General features: G+C 60.2%; 1 protein-coding gene and 1 long non-coding RNA gene across 6 annotated transcripts in view; one reads left to right on the top strand and one right to left on the bottom strand.

Moving 5' to 3' along the window:
- Positions 1-16,078, bottom strand: part of KIRREL1 (kirre like nephrin family adhesion molecule 1) — a 99,040-nt gene that overhangs the window by 48,689 nt on the left and 34,273 nt on the right. The gene's annotated exons all lie outside the window — the stretch shown is intronic.
- LOC123585960 lies at positions 9,674-14,437 on the top strand. The gene is made up of 2 exons (XR_006706507.1): positions 9,674-12,758; positions 14,024-14,437. It is a non-coding gene; the product is annotated as an uncharacterized LOC123585960 (long non-coding RNA).

Below are 16,078 nucleotides of genomic sequence, written 5' to 3'. Positions count from 1 at the left end.
AGAGCCCAGACTCCCAGCCCGGCCCACAGCAGTCTCCCCCCCCCCCCCCCCCCCCGCTAGATCCCCGGCCTGCTGTCACCCCCCGCGAGGGGCCGTTCCCTAGGGGGCCTGGATCTCCTCCTCCCCTCAATCTTTGCCTCAAATCCACGATCAGTTCCAACTCCAAAATACTTTTCCTGAGCGTCCCTGGTTCTAACTGGCACTCGGTCTCCTGGACAATCTCAGTCCCAGGACCGCCTGCCACACCGTGAATTGTCGGTGTGAATGACATCTGCACGGAGGAATGCCAACCTTGTCCACGGCCTTTCACTGGCTGTCCCCACGCAGGCTCCCTCCAACCCGTGCCTCTCTCCAGAGCGTGCCCTCTATTCTCTCCCTCAGGGATCCTACCTCACTCAGCTTTGTAGAGTGCCTGGCACATAATAACTGCTCAATAAGCGTTTGTTGACTGACTGTCGGTCATCACCCTGCTGTCTCTCCCCTCCTCCACACCTCCTTCTGGCTTCCATGTTGCCCCCCCCCCGAGTTATGATCCCAAAACACGAAATCGAGTCCATAACTCACTGCTTTCTAAACTCCATTACGTCCTTGCTGTTCACGATACGATTCAAAATCTTTAGCTGGACACCCAAGGCCCTTCACAGCCAGGCCCCCGCCCCCTTCCCCGCCTTGCCTCTGGCCACCCACCCCCAGCACGCAGCAGCCCTCCTTCTCTGAAGCGGCCCAGTCTTTTCCGTACCGGGTTGGGTTAAGGAAATGCTGAAGCGATTATCCCCTCCATCCCTGCTCTGAGCTCAACGGCCTCCCCCACCGTGAAGCCCTCCAGGCAAAATGAGCCACTCCTGTTATACTCGCCCAGACAGGGGAGGGGGAGACCCATATTTATGGGGCATTGATGCTGCTGCAGGATCTAGTTTAATTCCTCCTCAGTACAGTGTTGGAAGACAGACGTTAATCTCTCCACAAACCACGGCTCAAGGAGACCACAGAACCAGTGAAAGCAAGGGTCGGGATTCGAACCCCAGTCTGTCGGACTCTGGAGTCCCTGGTCTTTCTCCTCCACCCCACTGCCTCCTACCTCCGTTATGGGGCCTCCTTGCTGTGTCTACAGCACGCGTCGGTCTACACCCCTGGTTACACGTACGGCTACTCAGATCTACGTTCCTGGAGGCCAAGCCCGGGAATGGGCTCCTACAAGGTCCCCAGTAAATGGTTAATCGAACAGACACACAAGTGAGCGAACGGAGGCACGGAGGGTTACATCACTCCCCAGGCGTGAGCCACGACGAGGGACTGTCCAGAGGAGACCCACCTGGGGGACCCCACCTCCTGCTCCCAGCATCAACCGGATACTCTCTTTGGAGCTCTGTTTTATAAGCAAACCAACAGCCCTCAAGGAGACGGCATGGTTACCGAAAACCAAACACCAAACACATCAAAACAAACCACGAAACATAACAACAACACCCACAGGTGACAAGCACGGCTCCCTACAAAGAACAAGACAGACACATCCCTCGCCCTCTGGGACCTGCCTCTGAGACCCACACCACCAGGAGTGGTAACGCCAGGCCGCTCGGCAAGAAGGCCTCGAAACAGAAAATCGATAGAGTTGGCCAGACTGTATCTACAACCCGGGCCGTCAGGGGACACGAAGGGGTGGGGGAGGCGAGGGGAACAATGCTGAGGCACAACCCACCCCGAGCCCCTGTGTCCTAGAACAATCAGGAGGCAAACCAGCCTGATGAGCTGGTGTGGGGCACGGGCTGGGAGGTCCCTGGCATGTGGGGACGTGAGCGCACGTTCGTCCCGGCCCCCTCGCCACCCCCGCCCTCCCCACCCCTCCCCTTGCGCCTCTCGCGTCTCGGGCCAATGCTGCGAATCGTTTTCTCCACCGGCCAACTGGTGGGAATGAGGGGCGTCCAGCAATTTAAGTGTTGGCCATCGGATACGGAAAAATAAAACGGGGACGGAGCTGCAGGGTCAGGAAAGGGAAGCCCGTTTCCAAGCGATTTGCCCTCTTGATGCTGGTCCGTCAGGGCTCGTCATGGACAGCCCTACTGCAAGCAAGACACACTGACCGTCAGCAAAGTTCAGGCATTCATGATGCGAGGCCGGGCAGGCTGGGCCCGCGCACGGTGCTCGTGGAATGGCAGGGCCCCGGTGTTGGACGGGACGGTGGAGGTCACCTTGGCCAACGTGCTCCTCAATCAGAAGTCCCCGGTCCAGCGTGCCCGGCCCACGGCCCTCCGGGCTCTTCCGGAAGCCTCCCGGGCCGCGGGGCTGGCTGCCTCGTGAAGCAGCCCTTCTCATTCGCTGGACGCTCAGGTTGTCCAGAAGTTCTGTCGCTTCTGCGACGTCCACATCCATCCCCCCGCCCCCGCCCCCCGCCCGGCCCTCTGGAGCCGGTCGGCACCGGCCGGACCTACTTCGCACGGCTGTTGGAGATTCCGAAGTGACAGCCGCGAACGCACCACGTCCCTTGGGGTGCTTCTATCTGGTGGGCCAGTCTAAGGCTTCCTCCATGTGACACGGGGTGCTCCCTCTTCCCCAGACCCTGGGTGCCCCGTTTGGGTTCAGTCTTCCCTTTGTGAGATGGCGGAGGGCCAAGCGCGGTCTCTCCTAGTGCCCAGGGAGGCAAAGCTGCAGAAGGACCAGAAGTTGGTTACTTCCAGCATCACGGCCCCTGTTCCTGGTTGGTCTGCTTAGCGTCCTGTACCTCCTGCCAGCACGTCCAGCCGGCTCCCTCCAGCCACACCAGGGCAGCCACATCCGCCTTCCCACCGCACATCTCTGGGGCCTAGAACAGCGCCTGGCACGTAGCAGAAACACGTAAACATCTGCCGAGTTCACGACCACGTGGACTGAGGCACAAGCCTCGGCTCACACATGGCCTCTGCACAGGCCTCTGTCCTTGGGCTCCCTCGCCGGCCCCGGGAAGAGAGGGCCGGCCTCCCGCCCCCGCCAGCCAGGCAGATGGGGGGGCCGGTAGAAGAGAGCCTCCCGGGAAGGTCTGTGGGCACAGAGCCAGGCCACGACTCCACCAGAGTTTCTGAGCGGCTGGCAGGCCGGTCCTGCCCGGCGTCTAGCTGACACAAGAGCCCGGACGGTTTCCTGCTGAGGCAACGGGGGTGAGGGGCAGCCGGCTCAGCCGTGGGCCCTGCAGGGGGGAATCTGTGCTGCACTCCGGGGACAGATGTGGGGAGGACGGGAGACAGGCCCCCACTCTGGAGACCGTGTTTCTGGAACGCTCGGGATGACAAGCCAAAGCTACCTGGGAAACCAAAGTGGGGCCTCAGGAGCCCAGGTTCGGTAGAGGAGTCCTGTGAGCTTACAGAGTGCTTCCTGGAGGAGGGGGCTGCAGACAGGGTTTGGAACGAGAGAAAGGGCTTGAGAGCTAACCATTTAACATAGCGCTCGCTCATTAAACACTGGAGCATACTGGGCACCCTGTTAACCTCTTGCGGACACTGGTTCATTTAACGCCCACAACTCCAGGGAAGGAGATATGAGGGAGTCCTCCCGTAAATGGAGAAGCGGAGCTCAGATGTGACGTCACTTGGCTAAGGTCCTATAACGCGGACACTCGAGCCCAGGTGTTGAAGACCCCACGTCGGAACTTGCTGCTGCCACGGTGTCAGCGGGTCCCCAGATATCAGCGGGTATCATGGCACCAGTGGCCCCCGGGATGCGATGGCCTCTTCTGGGATTTCCGTCGTGGGAAAGCCAGCTCCCACAGCAGAGCTGAGAATGTGTGTAGCCGAGGCCCCCTCGGAGTCCAGAGCCCGTGGAGGCTCACTGCAGACCGGCCACGGCTTCTCAGAGGCCCCTGCCGAGGCTGCCAGCCTTCAGAGCCCTCCCCGCGGCCTCCCTGCTCCGGGCTCACAGCTCTGCCCCTATAGCCCTCCAGCCACCCGGCTCCCCGCTTCAAGCTTCGACCAGAAGACGCGAGAGCCACCACCCTCCCTTTACGTGGGGGGCATCCGCCCCAGTGGCTGACCCAGGCCGCACCAGCACTGGCCCCGGCCCGTCATCCAGGCTGTGGCTCATCTGGGAGAGTCCCCACCACTGCCGCTCCTGAAACATACTTGTTCCCACCCCTGGGGGGGCCTGCCCACATGTGGACGGGCCCAGGAGCCTTTCCAACTGTTCTTGTTCTCTGTGCCCCTTGCTTGGGCTGAGGTGTCCCCCATACTCCAGGCGGAAGCCCCAACCCGAGGACCTCAGAGTGTGACCCATCGAGGGCCTTTAAAGAGGTGATTAAGGTCTATGAGGCCGTGAGGGAGGGCGCTAGCCCAATCTGACGGGTGTCCCGTGGGAAGAGGAGGTGTTGGGGTGGGCCCACAGGAGACAGACCACGTGGGTTCACGGGGAGGAGGCAGCCGTCTGCCTCCGGCACAGACACCAGGTCCGCTGGCACCTTGATCTTGGACTTGCAGCTTCCAGAACCGTGAGCAGATGAATTTGCGTCCCAAGCTGCCCAATCTGTGGGGCTTTGGTGTTTTGGTTGGTTTTTTAAATTTGTTTTTACTGTTTATTTATTTTTAAGGGAGAGAGACAGAAAAAGACAGAGTACCAGCAGGGGAGGGTCAGAGAGACAAGGAGACACAGAATGCCAAGCAGGCTCCAGGCTCCAAGCTGTCAGCACAGAGCCCCATGAGGGGCTCGAACCCACGGACCGCGAGATCATAACCTGAGCCGAAGTCAGATGCTGAACCCACGCAGCCACCCCTGTGCCTCCCCGTGAGCACAGCTTTGTGACGACAGCCCTAGCGACTAACACGGCCCGTCACCAGGGGTCCAGGTGTGAATTCAGGTTATCCAGTGGAGTGCCCCGCTGCCTGGGCACGAAGCGCATGACATCCCGAGCCCCCTCGGCAGCCTCGCGGCTGCCCAGGATGCCACGGGCTGATGCGCACACCCGCGCTCTGTGTTCACCCCGTGCCCGTCCCAATAAGTTAGGCAGAAAGTAAGTCTGGAACAGTGATTCATAAACGAATGGATTGGTAAATGTTCTGAGTCCCCCTCTTCCGGCTCTATGCTCCAGGGGGCGCCGTCTACACTGTCACCACAGACACCCCCACTTTCAAAGTCCCCAGAGCCTCCCTCCCGGGAGGAAAGCGAGCAACCCGGAGCACTTCCGGCGATCCCAGAGCACTTCCAGAGATCCTGGAGCACTCCCGGAGATCGCAGGAGCCCCGACTCTGGTGTTTCCCTTAGGGAAGCGTCCATCCGCACCGGGTTGTCTGCGGTGGCGGGGCTGGGCAGACGGTAGCCTCTGGGCGCAGAGACCCACCTGTGCGGCCCCAGATCCCTGGCTCCACGGGGCTCTGTGGGATCCACACCTACGGTTTGGGTGGCAGCAAGTCTCTTCCGGGGACGTCCCCCCCGAATCACAGGCCCGGCTGGAATGCAGACGGTGCTCCATCACCCGCACGGCCCAGTTAAGGCCGATGGCCCCGCGGTCGCTGCGGAGCAGGAACAGGCCTCCCTCCCTCCCTCCCTCCTCAGCGCGGTTCCCTGAGGCCAGAGAGACAAGGACTGAGGAACACAGCAGGGCTCAGACGGGTCGGTTTGATCCCACCTCCACCGTCACCTCCCTGGCTCTTCGCACCTCTTCCAGAAAAGAGAATTCGTCATTTTATTTAACAAGGCTCCAGGAGAATTAAATTAAGTGGGTCAACAGTAAGTAGGATACCTAGCAGAGTGTCTAGTGTGGGGTAGGACCAACTACGTACTCATTCTGTCCTTTGGTTTCCGTCCGTGCCCTGTATCTGCCCTCCCAGCGTGAAGGCCGGGGTCTCCTGCGTCCCTCCTGGGACCACCACCCCCGCCCCCCACCTCTGGTGCATGGAGGGTGCCAGACACCAGGCAGGATCCCGAATCCTGGCCTCGGGCCTTCACCACGGGCAGGTGCGTGCCAGCATCAGGCATCTGGACCTCCCTTCTCCGTGACGCTCGCTGCCCGGGGCCCAGTCCCCAGGGGGCCGCTCTGAACAGGTTTCCTCCCAAAAGACAAAAGAAACTGACGGATGGTCAGTAACTGATCCCTGCCAAGAGGCCGGGAGGGCAGCTGGAGAGCTACGAGCCCGGAGGCCGGGACCGTGGCTCCTACCAGATCCCGCTGCAGCTCCCCGATCCAAAACAGGATCCCCACCCAAAGAGCTGGAAGAAAAGGATGTAAGGAGGACAGACAAGACAATGGCGCAGGTGCACACAACCCTCCCTCACACAGAGTTCAGATAAATGCTGGTCGGGTAAGCAGCCACCGAGCAGAGGCGATCTAAACGCTCCTGTCCCCAGCGCTCCTCAATTTCTTTCACCCATACCCGGTGGGATAAGAAACCAAGGAGTGATGTGCAGTTAAGCGGCTGGGCAGCCCCCCGTGACCTGAGAATATGTTCACATCGGCCGCGTCACTGTGGATCCTCCACGAGGACGTCCTTCCCTCGCCCCCGACCGCCTTGGTAAGGGACTCACAGAACTGGCAAGGAGTAATCACCCCTGACATCTGACAAACAGCTCCATAATTCAGAAATCATCGTCCTCTTGCTTTTAATTCTGAACCATAAAACTCAGCGCTAGGAGGCCGAATGTCGGAGGGGTTCGGCGAGCTCCCCAAGCTCCTACAGCTGGTGAGAGCACACTGTGAGTCTGAACGCACCCCGCCTGGCTTCTAATACACGCAGGTCACAAGGGAGGGACACAACCTCACGTGCCTGTGGCTTACCTGCATGTGCACACACACCACAGAGTAAAACGTCCAGGTGACCAGGTAACAGAGACTGGACAATTACCTTCTGTTTGGGATGCACTCAGGATCCTATCGGAGCTTGGGTTTCAGGGATATAGAGGTCAAACCGGAACGGGATCATTCAGGAGCCTATCAGAGCTTGGGTTTCAGTGACACGAAGAAGGTCAAGAACTTGGGTACGAACCCGGATGGAAACTGTCAGAAAGGAGCCTGGGGGCGACTGAGGCAACCAGAATCAAAGAGAAGGAGGGAGAAGAACCTCATGTTGGCTCCACGGGCCCCAGTGACCACGTGTCGGGAGCCAGACAAGAGTCTGTGGCCGCGTCCCGCAGCGACGGGCTTCCAGGCAAGGCTCAAACATCTCTGCAGTTGGGTAGCGGTGGGGACCAACACAGCGGGGACGTCTCCCGCACAGGGTGCCACAGGTGCCGGGCGGGGGCCCTCTCAGAAGGGGGCACGGACGTCCTGCCCTAGGTTGGGGATGTTTCGTAAAGAGAGGGGTGCCCAGCGAAGGGGTGCTTTGTGGACAAGGGGGAGTCTCGCTCCAGGGTAGACTATCTGGTGCTAGAGAAAGGGACAGCCACAGCTCGGCTCCTCTCAGACCGGCCGGGGGTGGGGGAGGGGGCTTTGAGCAGACCTGCGGTCCCACTCTCCATCCCCCTCCTCAGGAAAGTCTTGCGCCTTCAATGCCCTCTGACCCCACCAACCCCAGAGACCACGGGAGGGGGCTCCACGTCCCTAGCAGCCTGTAGCATCGGGTCTGATGCACCCTCACGGGAGCACGCACCCTGGGCCGGGCCGTGGGGCGCTGGGGAGTCGGGCCTGCCCTCAGGGCGCCCGGCAGACCCGCCCCAGCGTCCACCCACCCTCTGCACCCCTCCGGGCCGTGTGAGCGCATCCGCTGAGGTCTGCCCAGCTCGCCGTCCCAGCCAAGTGCCTGATTTTGTCCTCGTTGCTGGTCGTCAACAGACTCCGGGCCTCGCTAGTCACCCCCCTGGAGCGGGACACTGCCCCCCCAGTTCTCCCCACGCTGCCCACAGAGGGCGATCAATACCAGGGACTCACTGCCAGGCCACAAAGTGCTTCCGGGTGTCGCCCAGTCATCCGGACGCAACAGGTATTTATTGAGTACCTACTGCATACCCACGGAACGTGTAAGCAAGATATACCCAGTCTTCTGACCAGAAGACAAACGGTTGGCTCTAAACGATCGAGGCCTTGCCCGCAGTGAGAGGTGGCGAGGGACAGCCCAGGGAGGGTTGGAACTGAAGTCACCTGACTGGGGTGGCCTCTCCATCCCCACCCCGACGACCCAGCCCTAGGCCCAGACACCAGGGAAGCAGCAAACAACACGATCCTAATGATGTGTGTGCACGTGCGTGTGCGTGCTGCAGAAAGGGACAAAGAGAAAGCGGTGAGAAGACAGAGCTGCAGAAGGACAAAGGTGTCTGCCGTCACAGAAGCGGTGCGGAACTCAAGAGAACCTTCCTCCCTGTTATTCCATATTAGGGTAGACATCCTACCGCCTGCCTCCCATTACCGCCTTCATTCCCTTCTCGTTCGGGGGACCCGAAGCACAGAGCGGGCTTGTTGATTGGTCTGGGTTTAATTCATCTGTGTAATATCCCTGTTCTGAACGATGTCTAATTAACACTTTTGTTGGGGGAAATAAAACCTCCCGTGATCATTAATGAACGGGGGAGGGGAGGGGACGCTTGCCCAGGCAGCAGCGCGGGTCCCACCAGGCGGCTTGGGGACTCTATCTTCCGGTCCTCTTAATGAGACGCGTCTTCACGATGGGATCGCCGCTCACCCTGGCCCAGGCCAAGCAGATGGCACTGAGGTCTGGTGACAGGATGCGTGACGCTGTGTGAGTCGTGCTCACACCCAGTACCGGGGCCTTGATTCTGGGTGCGGGATTGGAGAGGGGCTGGTGGCCGGATGGCCTCCACCGGGCAGGAGAGGCTCCCGGCCCAGGCCCGGGGGCGGGGAAATTCCAAGTATGAAGCTAGCTTCTGCGTTTCTCACTCCCTCCAGGCCTTGTGAGGGGTAATGCATCTTAGATTTGTTTATGCTTTCAGAGGCTGCAAAATGACTTAATGGGTTTTTTTAATGTTTATTATTTATCTTTGGGGGGGGGAGGGGCAGAGAGAGAGAGGAAGGGAGAGGGAGACACAGACTCCAAAGCAGGCTCCAGGCTCCGAGCTGTCAGCGTAGAGCCCGACGCGGGGCTCGAACCCACGAACCGTGAGATGATGACCTGAGCCGAAGTCGGACGCTTACCCAACTACGTCACCCAGGCGCCCCCAAAATGACTTCATGTTAATTGACAGCCTTTGGGGAGAGAAAACTCGAACCCCAAGGACGTGTCCAAGGTCACGAAGCTGAGATACACTGTGGCGGGGAGCAGAGACGTGAAGTCTTCCGGCTCCAGAGCCCTGGGCTTCTCACGGAGCAGATGGTGTGCGGGCCGTGGCTCTCCAGAGGGGCCCCACAGAGGACACAGAGGCCTGGGGTGGATAGTTTGGGGATCCAGTGGTGGAGAAGCCACATGAAATCTTATGCGTGGGTCTGGATGGCATGGGGTGGGGGGGGGGGGGCAGAGGAATCAATGGCGCTCCATAAGATTCTAGAGAGATTACAGCCCCCAAAGCACAGGACGCAGCAACGGGGTCCACTCTGACCACAGCCTACAGCGGGAAGTGAGAGCCGGGCTTCCGGCTGGGTGACCTCAGCTAAGCCGTTCAGCCTCTCCGGCCTTCAGTGTCCATTCCTGAAACACAGGGATGACCACAGAGCGATCCTGTGAGGCCCAAAACGTGGCTGGGAGACAGCCACGGGAGAGAGATTTCACCACGTACCCGTCTGCATTTTTTTTTAAATTGGGTACCACGTGCGTTACATGCTAAAAATAAAAAATGTAAAAAAACTTCACAAAGACACATGACATCATCGGGTTACAGAGCGCTTTACACACAGCCTCACCTCGCTCTCTGCGCAGCCCTGCGAGCTACAGATAATTCTCCCAACCGCATGCGACAAAACCGAGGCTCGGCAAAGCGCAGATAAGTGGCCCGATGTCACGGATGTGACTAAATATTAGCAGGTCTAGGATGAAAACCCCTATCGCTCTGATTTTGAAGTTGCTGTTGGGTTTCTCTCTCTCTTTTTCTCTCTCTCTCTTCCTACATTACAGGTGCTCATTCCATCTCATAAGGGCTCAGCGTTAAGAGAGAAACTTGATGGGTGCTGGAGGACAGTGAATGTTACTGCCGGATGGTGACGTTTCCCCCTCACCCCCTGAACACAGGACGCCCGTCACCACCTGCCTTACAGCCAGCCCAGTGCACGCTGGCGGCCGGAAGGGGTACGCGCACGCACGCACGCACGGACGCATGCGCACACGGGCTCTGTGATAGCAAGATGAGCAAGAATCGGGGTGGCTGCCAAAAACGCAGCCCCGTGGCCTTCCGCCCCACCCCGAAAACGTACTTACCCCCGCCTTGCACAGTCTTGTAAAGACTGTGCTGTCGGCCCACGTTAGGGCGTTGTTTTCACTCTGCTGTCTACACGGCCCTGGACGGGCTCATCCACGTCTGCGCTTTGGCTGAGACCGCAGGCCCCGGAGGGCAGAGACTGGCCGCACGGACCTCGTACCCCGCACCCACGCCGAGCCAGACACAATCATGTGCTTAATAAAGGTTGCAGCAGATGACCACAGAGATACAACTGCATTATTCCAACTTAAAGAGAGGCGAGCCCTCCGGGCAGGGCAACTTTCCGCGGACAGCGCTGGGCAGCGGAACGGACACAACCACCCGGACAAAGCGCGGATCTGCGTCCTCGGCCCTCCCCGGCGCCACCCGGCTCCAGAACAGAAGGGTCCCCTCTCGGTGCAATGGGGACGATAACAGCCCCTTCGCGGGGCGGGGGTGCAGTCAAGCGAACGGGCTGAGAAACGCTTAGTGAACAGAAAAGCACTATGAATCTGTCGCTCAGGAAAAAGGAACAAGAAGTAAAAAAATAACAACCGAGCCAGCGCCTGGGATGTCCAAGCATCCGGCGCCTTATTACCAGGAATGCCTCCCGAGCTTTCCATCCGCAGCAGCGGAAACGGTCTCCTTCACCTGATCCCCTGGGCCTGGCGGAGGGCCTGGCGCAGGGCCTGGTGCATCCCGGCGAGCGGGCCGGGCGCGCCAGAGAGCCTTGCGAAAAGCTGGCTGCTTCGATGAAAAGTCGCTTTGCACCCACCTTTGGGAGCAGCTGGAGAGAAGGGAAGAAGCCCAGGTTCTCTCCCAATCCCGTTACGTCCCACTAAGCCCTCTAGCCATCCTGGATGGATCACAGCACGCCTCACACGTTTCCCCACATTGGGGAGTGTTTGTTCCAGGCATAGACAGACTAGTTAGTGCAAATGGCCAGGCGGCTGTGGACCCCGAGGAGGGGGGGGGGGGAAGACCTGAGCAGCTACAAAGCTGCCAGGGTCAGTCCTGCGGGGGCGCTGAGCCTGCTTTTCATGAGGTGAAGGTCCAAGGCTGGTGGTGGGGTGAGAAGGCACCCCAGGACGGGGGCAGGTCCCAAGCCTGAGCCACTAGTAAGTGAGCAGGTGTTGGGTGGGGACCTGGAGGGAGTTGGGGGGACAGGGTGGAGGAGCAGAGGAGTGAGGAGAAGCAGCACCGGTGCCAGGAAGTAGGACTGGCACAGGGGTGCGGTGGGGAGGTCACGGGGGTGCACTGGGGAGGTCACGGAGGTGCGGTGGAGGTCGTGGGGGTGTGGTGGGGAGGTCATGGGGGTGCAGTGGGGGGTCGTGGGGGTACAGTGGGGAGGTCACAGGGGTGCGGTGGGGAAGTCAGGGGGGTGCGCTGGGGAGGTCACGGGGCTGTAACGGGGAGGTCGCAGTGCTGGCCCCTTTGACGTGGTCTCTGGATGATCATTCCTTCCCCGGGGAGCCCCCACTCTGTGTCTAAGATTGAACTGCTGTCACTTCTCCCGGACGCTCAGGCTTGCTGGGCACCTGGACAAAGGTGATCTGCCCTCACTCGGAGCTTCCCGGCTGTGCTACTCCTTGGCAGGTTACCACCCACTGCCTTGCTCTGGGATGATATGAACACACTGAGGACCTACTATGTGCCGAGTGCTCCCCATGGAGCTAGTCCTCCCCGCGGCCCCATACTCGGTCACGTCATCCCCATTTCAGAGAAGGGCCTTGGAGCGAGGTCATCGGCCACACGGTCTCCAGGCCGGACACGTGACCCCAGCGCCAGACGCCCTGTCCTTTGGACGAGTCGCTTAACATCTTTGTGCCTCAGAGTTCCCCTCTGTAAAATGGGGACGCCAAATACCTACCTCACCCCCGTGAAGGCCATTAACGAACCAGGCATAAATGCACAGCCATCACTTAGAAAGGTGCCGGCACACCACTAACTGAGGCTCGGAAACTCGCCCAGCACCCGATATGCTACCCAGCTGGGGTGCTAACCGAGTAGGTCTGACTTTATTTATTTATTTTTTTAATGTTTATTTATTTTTGAGACAGAGACAGACACAGCATGAGCAGGGAAGGGGCAGAGAGAGAGGGAGACACAGAATGCGAAGCAGGCTCCAGGCTCTGAGCCGTCAGCACAGAGCCCGACGCGGGGCTCGAACTCACGGACCGCGAGATCATGACCTGAGCCGAGGTCGGCTGCGTAACCGACTGAGCCACCCAGGCGCCCTTAGTCTGACTTTAAAACCCACTCTCTGTCCATTTCTCCAGACTGTCCCCGTCTGCGACAAGTCGGGCTGGGTTAGAACGCGCTCGAGGGACACGGGTGCACTCCCCCCCGACCCCCCGCTGTCGCCCCAGCCCCTAGAGGCCGTTGGACCGCGTGAGCCCCGACAAGTCAGGCCAGGGCGAGCGTGTAGTAGACGCCACTGATGCGTCACCCGCGTCAACCCAGCAGCACAGGAGGAGGAGGATGCTGGGCCTGCCCCGAATTTGCTTCCTGCGCCTTTGAGATTTGGAGTAGGTGACGCTGGGCGGGGGGCCGGTGGGGGGGGGAGGCCTGGGAGAAGAAACCCCTGCCGGCAGCTCCTTCCTCTCCTTCCTCCTCCTCCCCCTCCTCCCGTGCTTTTGGCTCCGCGGCTTCTCCAGGAGGCCGGCGGCTCCAGAGTGCCAGGCGGGGGTAGGGGCGCCCCCGACACCTCCCGCACCACGGGGCTGCATGCCACCCGTGCGCGGGAGGCTGGCGGGTCCCCGTCTGCCATCGTCTGCCATCCTGCCAGGTCAGCACCCCTCCTGCCCTTCTCCCCCTCCCCGCTGAGCGGGGAGAGGGAAGTGGGGCCCCCCAGGTCCCCGCTGTCTCCGCTCTCTCCTCCAGCTACACTGCCCCCATCTCCCCATCCCCTGCTTCCCTCACTCCCCCATTGCTTCTCTGGCCCCTCTGCACCTCCCTCCGCATTGTGCTGTCATCCTGTTCCCCCCCCCTCCCCCGCCTTCCCTCCCTTGGCTCTCCCAGGCCTCTCCTTGTCTCCTGACCTCATTCTCGGGCCACCTGTCCTTCCTGCTCCTCCCAGCTCCCCCCCCCCCCCCCCCCCCCCCCGTCCCTGGCCCCAGGACCCTATTTTCTTGCCTCTCTTGTTCTACGCCTCTCCTTCTGCTCCCCCTTTCTCCCCAGCCCCCATTTCTCTCTCCCCTCCTCCTACCTGTTCCGGCTGGTTCTGCTCCTCCCCCACCCCCACAACTGGTGCCTCCATCCAGGGAAAGGCTCTGTACTCTGAGGGGCCTGTGCCTCCCTTCCTGGTGGGAGGAGGGAATGGGTAGCTTGGGGGAGGACGCTGGTGCGGCGCTTAGGACCACAGTGAGTCCCCACCACTGGGACGGGCCGTCTGCCAGCCACACCCGGGCCGCCCACGGCTGCGGAAATCTGAGGCAGGACCCTTTTCTGGTCCGGTTTCCTTAACTGAGGGCAAGCAGTTCCAACCTTTGAGGGCCTCTGCCGTGCCACTCTGTCCCAAAATTGCAGCTGGCAGCGAGTGGCCTCCAGTTCTGAGGTCAGGGAGGATCCTGCCTCAGAAACATCTGGTTTCCCTCCAGCAGGTCCATTGTGGTTCCTTCTATAAACCAGTATGCCTTCAGGTAGCACCATCTGCTAGCACTGGGCCCAGAGACCGCACGCTCTCCCCCACCGGCTTCCCCAGTTCCTACGCTGCTGTTCACAGCGTCTGTTCAAAACCCTTGGTCTCCACTTCCTCCCTCCCCCGACTCACTCCTGCCTCTGTTTCTCCCAGGGGACACCGCACAGCACGATGCCTCTCCTAGCACAATAATTTAATGTTTCTTTCCCGTGCTTCGAACACTGCACTTCCTCCAGGAAGCCTTCCCGGATTGATTCTATCTTAAAGATGGAGAGAAATGATTTCAGTTTAGAGGACACAGAGCCAGAGCCGCTCAGCACATTGCCTGGCCCAGATGGAATGTTACCGGCAACGCTGTTGTCCCCGGACTCCTCGTCCTGTGCCCGTTCCCTTGTCCCTGCTGCCTCCCCAGTCCAGTAGGGAGAACGGATGGTCCAGTGTGGTGGCTGGGGATTTCCGAAACTATGCCACTCCGACTCGATCGCCAGATATCCTTCCCTGTACTCACTCTCCTCCCACGTCTGACACAGGTGTTGTTGGTCTCAAATAAAAAGTCACTGAACTGTCGGGGCACCTGGGTGGCTCAGTCGGCTGAGCGTCCGACTTCGGCTCAGGTCATGATCTCACGGTCCGTGGGTTCGAGCCCCGTATCGGGCTCTGTGCTGACAGCTCGGAGCCTGAAGCTGCTTTGGATTCTGTCTCCCTCTCTCTCTCTGACCCTCCCCCGCTTGCGCTCGGTCTCACTCTCTCAAAAATAAACATTAAAGAAATTTAATAAAAAAAAAAAAAAGTCACTGAACTGTGTGCTCCTGGACGTAGGGAGCCCTACTGCGTTCCTGTTTCCCCAGCACCTAACAGCACCTGGCACTCAGTAAGTGCTTGCCAAACCAAACCTAACCAAAAGGAGAACATTCTGTTGACCGGGTAATCCTGCCGAGATCGCACCCTCGGTCAGAAGGGTCCGAGCGGAACCCTACCCCCTGGGCCTGGGCCCGCCCCCACCAGGCACTGCCCCGGGGGGCACGGCTTGCATTTCTTGCCCCTTCCAGACAGGGAGGGCCAGGCACAGCCTCCCAGGCTGCGGACTCACCGCCCTTGGCCATCTGCATGGCTATGGGCCAAGCCCGTGGAGAGGAGAGAGCAGAGGCTCCACGGGCTCCACGGAGGACTCTGGGAGGCACCCGTGGACCCTGACGTCACCTAGGGTGGTCGCTCCTGGGTCCTCCCGGCCCCTCCCGGACCAAATCCTAGGCTTCCTCCCGCACACACCCATGCCAGGTACATGCAGGTAGGAGTCCCCAGGGGAGGCAGCAAGCTGGCCAAGGCCCGTGCCCTGTAGCAGGTGCATTTCCACTGTTCGAGCACCGGGGTCCCGATGGGGACAGGCCAGGGAGGAGCCCAGGGGAGCAGCGCTTGCCTGAACACTTTCAACCTTCTCCCTTCGGATGCATCTGTTGTGAAATCTGCTCAGGAAGGCCTCGGGGGGGGGGGGGGGTTAAGTCTCGGGCGGGGATTTGGGCGGCTGACACAGGATCTGGGGCAAGTCCTGACTTCTGATTGTGGCGGGGGCGGGGCGGGCGGAGCCGCACCCCTACAGTAGAGCTCCCGGGGTGTGTGAAGGTGGCTCCCAAGGGAGTCCTCAGGCACTAGGTGCAAATTTAACAGGGAAACTGAGGTCAAGGAATGCTCTGGTCTTTAGCTCCTCCTGGGAGTTAGGAAACAGCTGTGTGCCACTGGGCAGGGCCCATCCCCTATCTGGTCCCTACTTCTCGCGATAGACCCTTCCAGAACTGATGCCCCAGAACACAGTGAGGGTTTAGCACAAGTGAGATGACTAAATGGAGCTAGTGCTGAGACGTCCTTCTCCCCCGATACTTTTTCCACGCCGCTCGTATGGTCTCATTCGGAGGACAATGGCCCCTTCGGCCTCCCTCCTGCTTTGCGTCCCCTCACTTCCATATGCCGGGCAACCTGCACGCAGCTTCTTAAACTTCATTTCATTGACCACTTCTCGAGAACCCGTAAGAGTGGCGCATCTCGAACCCGGGCGCACAGGGCTTCCCACGGCGCCCCTCCTCCTTCCCCGCCGCACCCACCCACCCACCGGGGTGCTTTGGTTTCTCCCCTGGCAATCTACGCACGTCCCCTCCTCCTGAGCCCTGCTCCAAACTTACACCTTGAAGGAAACCTGGCCAAACCAGCATCATC

The sequence above is a fragment of the Leopardus geoffroyi genome, chromosome C3, assembly GCF_018350155.1.
Source record: "Leopardus geoffroyi isolate Oge1 chromosome C3, O.geoffroyi_Oge1_pat1.0, whole genome shotgun sequence".
NCBI lineage: Eukaryota > Metazoa > Chordata > Mammalia > Carnivora > Felidae > Leopardus > Leopardus geoffroyi.
This window is presented reverse-complemented; position numbering and strand designations above follow the sequence as displayed.